Raw genomic sequence first — 9,085 nt, 5'->3', positions numbered from 1 at the left:
AGGCCGTCAGCAGAGTGGCGCAGCGGAAGCGTGCTGGGCCCATAACCCAGAGGTCGATGGATCGAAACCATCCTCTGCTACATGTGTCCTATGCACGATTCATAAGCATGCCATTGGGTTAGCAAAGTGCCTTCAAATAGTCTGCATCTCCCTTTCTTTAAATTCTGTCCTGAGTTTCTCTCTCGTGTGTGTTTGTGCAAGCTTGACACTTGCGGGACTCTTTAATCTTCACCAATACGGAGATGACCAAATGTGTCTTCGGTTGTTCTGAGGTCTTTGATAGTTTCTTTGAAAGCTTCAACTGAACCTCGAAATCGAAGCAGTTATGTTTATATTGATTTCTCGCGTTAATCATTACGAACCAGGAACAGCCAGCACACTCGGTCGCATTAGTAATTATGTCACGTCTCTACTTAGCAGAGCATTCAAAGGCCCACTGGAAGTAGTAAAGCACTAAAACACTGCAAAACTGAACTCGGGAAAATCATACTGGGAGCTCTGAGCGATGTCTGCATCCAAGCCATCCAATACGGACTCTGAAACCTTGGAATATCAACACTATGATGCGCTACCTTTTACCTGGAGCAAAACGATGGAATTAGAAGAATGCTTACCGCAGGATACAACTGTGCCGCTGTTATTTGGAGCACGGTTTTCACTTGCATGAAAACTACAGCAGAACGTAGAAGGATGATCACTGAGGAGTCCACGCGGGCATGCTGAGGAGATTGTAGGTCGTACATTTCAATGATTACTGACATTTGCGCTGCTGGAGGTACAGTAATCAACAAAGAACAGGGTGTGCTACTCTCGAATCCGGTCAGCACATGATGAAAAGCCAGGAAGTATACCTTGTCAAATTGCCGTCAACAGGGACAAGTTAACCACCAGCACCACCGGCGCCCGGCTAGCTCAGTCGGTAGAGCATGAGACTCTTAATCTCAGGGTCGTGGGTTCGAGCCCCACGTTGGGCGGTGCCCGTCTCCTTATTAACAAAGTTTCCCGCTCATCCTTGAACCTCTTACACCTCGATGGTACCGAGCACTGCGTTTTAATGCACAGGTGTGATCAAACCGAGATGAAAAGGGCGTATCTAGCTCCTTGCCCGAGAGATAAATCAAAGGTTCCGCAGATAATCCCTTGGCTCCGGTCACCCGGACGCAGATAGGAGCTGCAGCCATCATAACTTGTATGAAAACTAAGAAGAGCTCCTGTCTATTTACAGTTTCATTTACTCTAGCGTTTCCTTAAACATTGCGTGTACGAAGGCTAAGAAATTGGAGAGCTATTCTAATACAATAACTATTAGGAATCTTTTCGGCATAACAGTTTCACTGTGATTTTGCAGGTAACACGTACGTTGGGAAAACATTTTGAACGCGATCAATAACCGCACTGGAAAAATGTGGGAAAGAAAGGGCGAAAAGCGACTCTTCAACATGTGGAAATATCCCTCTTCTCGAAGCTCAACACTCTGCAAGAGTCACTTCTCCCAACTTGCGCCCGCAGGTTTCCGTAGTGTGCCTGCAAAGAGCCATCCGCTTGAGACAGGTGCACCTCCCGATTTCATTGAACTAAGCTAGATGCACAATTTCTAACGCAGCCTTCATCACAATAGACAGTTCATTTCTCGAAAGCTTGTCGTAAAAAAAGGAAACAAAGAACGAAAACGTATAGCTGACAATCTTCTGAAGATGCAGATTCAGCTTTGGGGAAATGGACATTTTATGTATGCAGATGCTTTTCAAGCGCTGGTTTTAGAACGTCGCTGTGCTTCCAGCATCCTTTTCAGCCTTCTAAACTGGCTACCGAGGTGCCGATCACATTGTAAAGCGGTTGAGAGGCCGGAGCTGCTCAAACCGCTCTTGCCGTTTCCCATCAATCAAAAGCACTATGTTGTTTCTTTGTATGGAAAGCTTTTCAAGTCTGGCATCGACACGCACCTTTCCTGAAACGTCCAAAAGGTGAATGCTTCGCAAAGAAATCCAGTCTACCTTCAGGGGGCATGATGTTGAAATCGGAATGAGCCCTGGGTGGGCTTGAAGCAGCAGCTGTTCAGTTAACAGCTGCACAGAAACGCACCCCGCTTGCTTTGTATCATTCGCAAGTTTGTGGTTAAAGAGTAAAAAAGGCTGGAATTCTTCTGCCAGCCGGCAGGATTTCTTCTGCACTCACCCAGAAAAGCCAAGAATTGTATTTCATCTTTCGCAAGCTGTATTTTCCAGGAGGAGAATGAATACTTGCATTAAACTGAATCAAGCCGACAGAGACGCACAGCCGTTGTTTTTCTCCATGGGAAGTTTTTCGTTAAGGAAAAACACCGTTGTCATTTTCTTGCCAGCCGGCGGTATTTCTTGTGCAGCGATGAGCCAGATTTGTATTTCGTATTTCGCAAGTTGTGTGAATTTCTTGAAGTTGAAAGTGAATTCGCTCCAGAAAAGAAATGTCGCTTGAAAGCCGAGGCTGTTTGTTAAACCGCAGGACCTGAGCTTGCGTTCTGTTTCTCATGGCGTTCGCAAAGGCGATTCCTGCCTTTAAAACTGCTGTGTCTGCGACTGAAAGTGGCGTGTGTCGCAGCTTCTAAAGTCTTGTTGACGCTCCTCGATGTTGCTTTCTCTCTGCCTAAGGAAGTTCGATTGTCGCGTCGGAACGGGGAGACCTAATCCTTCCAGCTTTAAGCCACCCTTCAGTCTTCTGAAGGGTGTCCGAGTGCTAGCATGTCATTTGGCTGTTTTTTGGGGGAAGCGGAGAGCGACATTGAAAAAGGTTACCGCCGCCGCCTCGCCCTCCGTGTTAAATGATTGCAAGCCGGCGGCGGCGGCGCTCCCTGTAGTCGTGGCCGAGCGGTTAAGGCGATGGGCTAGAAAGCCATTGGGGTCTCCCCGCGTCGGCTCGAATCCTGCCGACTACGGCGCCCTTCTCCTGTCGCTTCGGCCTGCCCAGAAAAAGGCGGAGTGCCGTTTCTCTCTTCCTGCTTCTTGTACAAACGCTAAATCGCTTGGACCTGCTGCCTTGGAAGTAATGTCTTCTACATCCACCAGTGACATTTCACAGCTGGAAGCACACTGCCACGCTTTTGGCATTGGCATGTCTTGCCCCCTACTTCCAGCCTTTGAAGACCTAAGTATTCAAACTGAAAGAACCGGCTGAATGAGTGTTTGCAGTGCACCAGGAGGAGCAGGGACCATAGCATTGGAGGGGTGAGGATGGCGCAGATGGAAACGTTTTCATGCGCTCCTCTGGGAGGAATGAAAAGAAAAGACGAAACCGGAAACAGTAGTAGCCGCAAGAGGAAGTGTCTTCAAGCGCCAAGCAAGCGCTCCTCGTTAGTATAGTGGTGCGTATCCCCGCCTGTCACGTGGGAGACCAGGGATGGATTGCTTGACGGCGAGCCAGGTTGCTTTTCTCCCGTCAGATTCCAACCGCTAATGCTAACGCAGTGTGTGGGAGCTTACATGCTTTTCCTTTCCCGTCTTTTTCGGACGACTATTCCAAAGGGGTAACCTGAAGGAATAGGGGCCTGAAGACACGAGGCATTCTTAAACCAGCACTGGGCTGCACGGCCTTCTGTTGTGATCAGGTTATATTCGAGTCAAAAAGCCAGAGCATCCGCTTCCATCCTATGGAGCACGAGCTAAATCGGAAGAGGCAGGGGATACACCTACGCCTATCGGCGCACGTTCCCTGCGGCAGGCTGCTTCACCCATTTGCACCCGACTGGAGACGGCACTGAGCAAGCTTTTTGTCAGGAGTGGGATTCGAACCCACGCCTCCAGGGGAGACTGCGACCTGAACGCAGCGCCTTAGACCGCTCGGCCATCCTGACGCGGGCCCCCTGTCCCGGGGCGGTCTGATGAGCCACCGCGATCCCACTACGCTCCTCGAGTATCGCACTGTTATTAATACTACAGTGTGACTCCAGCATTAAAATGTTTGGAAAATGTGTCGGCTTTTATAATCCAGTGTAGAGCAGCATGTGATGATTTGTGCTACAACACCAAGCGCTCAAAGTGACGTCTGCGTTTGTCGTTGAAACTTTCAACTCTTTCATCACTGATGTAGGAAATAAAAAGAGCAGTTGTGCGCCACACGCAGAGAGGCCGTCAGCAGAGTGGCGCAGCGGAAGCGTGCTGGGCCCATAACCCAGAGGTCGATGGATCGAAACCATCCTCTGCTACATGTGTCCTATGCACGATTCATAAGCATGCCATTGGGTTAGCAAAGTGCCTTCAAATAGTCTGCATCTCCCTTTCTTTAAATTCTGTCCTGAGTTTCTCTCTCGTGTGTGTTTGTGCAAGCTTGACACTTGCGGGACTCTTTAATCTTCACCAATACGGAGATGACCAAATGTGTCTTCGGTTGTTCTGAGGTCTTTGATAGTTTCTTTGAAAGCTTCAACTGAACCTCGAAATCGAAGCAGTTATGTTTATATTGATTTCTCGCGTTAATCATTACGAACCAGGAACAGCCAGCACACTCGGTCGCATTAGTAATTATGTCACGTCTCTACTTAGCAGAGCATTCAAAGGCCCACTGGAAGTAGTAAAGCACTAAAACACTGCAAAACTGAACTCGGGAAAATCATACTGGGAGCTCTGAGCGATGTCTGCATCCAAGCCATCCAATACGGACTCTGAAACCTTGGAATATCAACACTATGATGCGCTACCTTTTACCTGGAGCAAAACGATGGAATTAGAAGAATGCTTACCGCAGGATACAACTGTGCCGCTGTTATTTGGAGCACGGTTTTCACTTGCATGAAAACTACAGCAGAACGTAGAAGGATGATCACTGAGGAGTCCACGCGGGCATGCTGAGGAGATTGTAGGTCGTACATTTCAATGATTACTGACATTTGCGCTGCTGGAGGTACAGTAATCAACAAAGAACAGGGTGTGCTACTCTCGAATCCGGTCAGCACATGATGAAAAGCCAGGAAGTATACCTTGTCAAATTGCCGTCAACAGGGACAAGTTAACCACCAGCTCCACCGGCGCCCGGCTAGCTCAGTCGGTAGAGCATGAGACTCTTAATCTCAGGGTCGTGGGTTCGAGCCCCACGTTGGGCGGTGCCCGTCTCCTTATTAACAAAGTTTCCCGCTCATCCTTGAACCTCTTACACCTCGATGGTACCGAGCACTGCGTTTTAATGCACAGGTGTGATCAAACCGAGATGAAAAGGGCGTATCTAGCTCCTTGCCCGAGAGATAAATCAAAGGTTCCGCAGATAATCCCTTGGCTCCGGTCACCCGGACGCAGATAGGAGCTGCAGCCATCATAACTTGTATGAAAACTAAGAAGAGCTCCTGTCTATTTACAGTTTCATTTACTCTAGCGTTTCCTTAAACATTGCGTGTACGAAGGCTAAGAAATTGGAGAGCTATTCTAATACAATAACTATTAGGAATCTTTTCGGCATAACAGTTTCACTGTGATTTTGCAGGTAACACGTACGTTGGGAAAACATTTTGAACGCGATCAATAACCGCACTGGAAAAATGTGGGAAAGAAAGGGCGAAAAGCGACTCTTCAACATGTGGAAATATCCCTCTTCTCGAAGCTCAACACTCTGCAAGAGTCACTTCTCCCAACTTGCGCCCGCAGGTTTCCGTAGTGTGCCTGCAAAGAGCCATCCGCTTGAGACAGGTGCACCTCCCGATTTCATTGAACTAAGCTAGATGCACAATTTCTAACGCAGCCTTCATCACAATAGACAGTTCATTTCTCGAAAGCTTGTCGTAAAAAAAGGAAACAAAGAACGAAAACGTATAGCTGACAATCTTCTGAAGATGCAGATTCAGCTTTGGGGAAATGGACATTTTATGTATGCAGATGCTTTTCAAGCGCTGGTTTTAGAACGTCGCTGTGCTTCCAGCATCCTTTTCAGCCTTCTAAACTGGCTACCGAGGTGCCGATCACATTGTAAAGCGGTTGAGAGGCCGGAGCTGCTCAAACCGCTCTTGCCGTTTCCCATCAATCAAAAGCACTATGTTGTTTCTTTGTATGGAAAGCTTTTCAAGTCTGGCATCGACACGCACCTTTCCTGAAACGTCCAAAAGGTGAATGCTTCGCAAAGAAATCCAGTCTACCTTCAGGGGGCATGATGTTGAAATCGGAATGAGCCCTGGGTGGGCTTGAAGCAGCAGCTGTTCAGTTAACAGCTGCACAGAAACGCACCCCGCTTGCTTTGTATCATTCGCAAGTTTGTGGTTAAAGAGTAAAAAAGGCTGGAATTCTTCTGCCAGCCGGCAGGATTTCTTCTGCACTCACCCAGAAAAGCCAAGAATTGTATTTCATCTTTCGCAAGCTGTATTTTCCAGGAGGAGAATGAATACTTGCATTAAACTGAATCAAGCCGACAGAGACGCACAGCCGTTGTTTTTCTCCATGGGAAGTTTTTCGTTAAGGAAAAACACCGTTGTCATTTTCTTGCCAGCCGGCGGTATTTCTTGTGCAGCGATGAGCCAGATTTGTATTTCGTATTTCGCAAGTTGTGTGAATTTCTTGAAGTTGAAAGTGAATTCGCTCCAGAAAAGAAATGTCGCTTGAAAGCCGAGGCTGTTTGTTAAACCGCAGGACCTGAGCTTGCGTTCTGTTTCTCATGGCGTTCGCAAAGGCGATTCCTGCCTTTAAAACTGCTGTGTCTGCGACTGAAAGTGGCGTGTGTCGCAGCTTCTAAAGTCTTGTTGACGCTCCTCGATGTTGCTTTCTCTCTGCCTAAGGAAGTTCGATTGTCGCGTCGGAACGGGGAGACCTAATCCTTCCAGCTTTAAGCCACCCTTCAGTCTTCTGAAGGGTGTCCGAGTGCTAGCATGTCATTTGGCTGTTTTTTGGGGGAAGCGGAGAGCGACATTGAAAAAGGTTACCGCCGCCGCCTCGCCCTCCGTGTTAAATGATTGCAAGCCGGCGGCGGCGGCGCTCCCTGTAGTCGTGGCCGAGCGGTTAAGGCGATGGGCTAGAAAGCCATTGGGGTCTCCCCGCGTCGGCTCGAATCCTGCCGACTACGGCGCCCTTCTCCTGTCGCTTCGGCCTGCCCAGAAAAAGGCGGAGTGCCGTTTCTCTCTTCCTGCTTCTTGTACAAACGCTAAATCGCTTGGACCTGCTGCCTTGGAAGTAATGTCTTCTACATCCACCAGTGACATTTCACAGCTGGAAGCACACTGCCACGCTTTTGGCATTGGCATGTCTTGCCCCCTACTTCCAGCCTTTGAAGACCTAAGTATTCAAACTGAAAGAACCGGCTGAATGAGTGTTTGCAGTGCACCAGGAGGAGCAGGGACCATAGCATTGGAGGGGTGAGGATGGCGCAGATGGAAACGTTTTCATGCGCTCCTCTGGGAGGAATGAAAAGAAAAGACGAAACCGGAAACAGTAGTAGCCGCAAGAGGAAGTGTCTTCAAGCGCCAAGCAAGCGCTCCTCGTTAGTATAGTGGTGCGTATCCCCGCCTGTCACGTGGGAGACCAGGGATGGATTGCTTGACGGCGAGCCAGGTTGCTTTTCTCCCATCAGATTCCAACCGCTAATGCTAACGCAGTGTGTGGGAGCTTACATGCTTTTCCTTTCCCGTCTTTTTCGGACGACTATTCCAAAGGGGTAACCTGAAGGAATAGGGGCCTGAAGACACGAGGCATTCTTAAACCAGCACTGGGCTGCACGGCCTTCTGTTGTGATCAGGTTATATTCGAGTCAAAAAGCCAGAGCATCCGCTTCCATCCTATGGAGCACGAGCTAAATCGGAAGAGGCAGGGGATACACCTACGCCTATCGGCGCACGTTCCCTGCGGCAGGCTGCTTCACCCATTTGCACCCGACTGGAGACGGCACTGAGCAAGCTTTTTGTCAGGAGTGGGATTCGAACCCACGCCTCCAGGGGAGACTGCGACCTGAACGCAGCGCCTTAGACCGCTCGGCCATCCTGACGCGGGCCCCCTGTCCCGGGGCGGTCTGATGAGCCACCGCGATCCCACTACGCTCCTCGAGTATCGCACTGTTATTAATACTACAGTGTGACTCCAGCATTAAAATGTTTGGAAAATGTGTCGGCTTTTATAATCCAGTGTAGAGCAGCATGTGATGATTTGTGCTACAACACCAAGCGCTCAAAGTGACGTCTGCGTTTGTCGTTGAAACTTTCAACTCTTTCATCACTGATGTAGGAAATAAAAAGAGCAGTTGTGCGCCACACGCAGAGAGGCCGTCAGCAGAGTGGCGCAGCGGAAGCGTGCTGGGCCCATAACCCAGAGGTCGATGGATCGAAACCATCCTCTGCTACATGTGTCCTATGCACGATTCATAAGCATGCCATTGGGTTAGCAAAGTGCCTTCAAATAGTCTGCATCTCCCTTTCTTTAAATTCTGTCCTGAGTTTCTCTCTCGTGTGTGTTTGTGCAAGCTTGACACTTGCGGGACTCTTTAATCTTCACCAATACGGAGATGACCAAATGTGTCTTCGGTTGTTCTGAGGTCTTTGATAGTTTCTTTGAAAGCTTCAACTGAACCTCGAAATCGAAGCAGTTATGTTTATATTGATTTCTCGCGTTAATCATTACGAACCAGGAACAGCCAGCACACTCGGTCGCATTAGTAATTATGTCACGTCTCTACTTAGCAGAGCATTCAAAGGCCCACTGGAAGTAGTAAAGCACTAAAACACTGCAAAACTGAACTCGGGAAAATCATACTGGGAGCTCTGAGCGATGTCTGCATCCAAGCCATCCAATACGGACTCTGAAACCTTGGAATATCAACACTATGATGCGCTACCTTTTACCTGGAGCAAAACGATGGAATTAGAAGAATGCTTACCGCAGGATACAACTGTGCCGCTGTTATTTGGAGCACGGTTTTCACTTGCATGAAAACTACAGCAGAACGTAGAAGGATGATCACTGAGGAGTCCACGCGGGCATGCTGAGGAGATTGTAGGTCGTACATTTCAATGATTACTGACATTTGCGCTGCTGGAGGTACAGTAATCAACAAAGAACAGGGTGTGCTACTCTCGAATCCGGTCAGCACATGATGAAAAGCCAGGAAGTATACCTTGTCAAATTGCCGTCAACAGGGACAAGTTAACCACCAG

General features: G+C 48.6%; 2 non-coding genes across 2 annotated transcripts; both read right to left on the bottom strand.

The window, feature by feature from the left end:
* Nucleotides 1-3,743: 3,743 nt before the first annotated feature.
* On the bottom strand, nt 3,744-3,826 carry trnal-cag (transfer RNA leucine (anticodon CAG)). The gene has a single exon. It is a non-coding gene; the product is annotated as a tRNA-Leu (tRNA).
* Nucleotides 3,827-7,840: 4,014 nt separating this feature from the next.
* trnal-cag (transfer RNA leucine (anticodon CAG)) lies at nt 7,841-7,923 on the bottom strand. The gene has a single exon. It is a non-coding gene; the product is annotated as a tRNA-Leu (tRNA).
* Nucleotides 7,924-9,085: the final 1,162 nt, after the last annotated feature.

The sequence above is a fragment of the Lepisosteus oculatus genome, unplaced genomic scaffold (assembly GCF_040954835.1).
Source record: "Lepisosteus oculatus isolate fLepOcu1 unplaced genomic scaffold, fLepOcu1.hap2 HAP2_SCAFFOLD_39, whole genome shotgun sequence".
In the NCBI taxonomy this organism is placed as follows: domain Eukaryota; kingdom Metazoa; phylum Chordata; class Actinopteri; order Semionotiformes; family Lepisosteidae; genus Lepisosteus; species Lepisosteus oculatus.
This window is presented reverse-complemented; position numbering and strand designations above follow the sequence as displayed.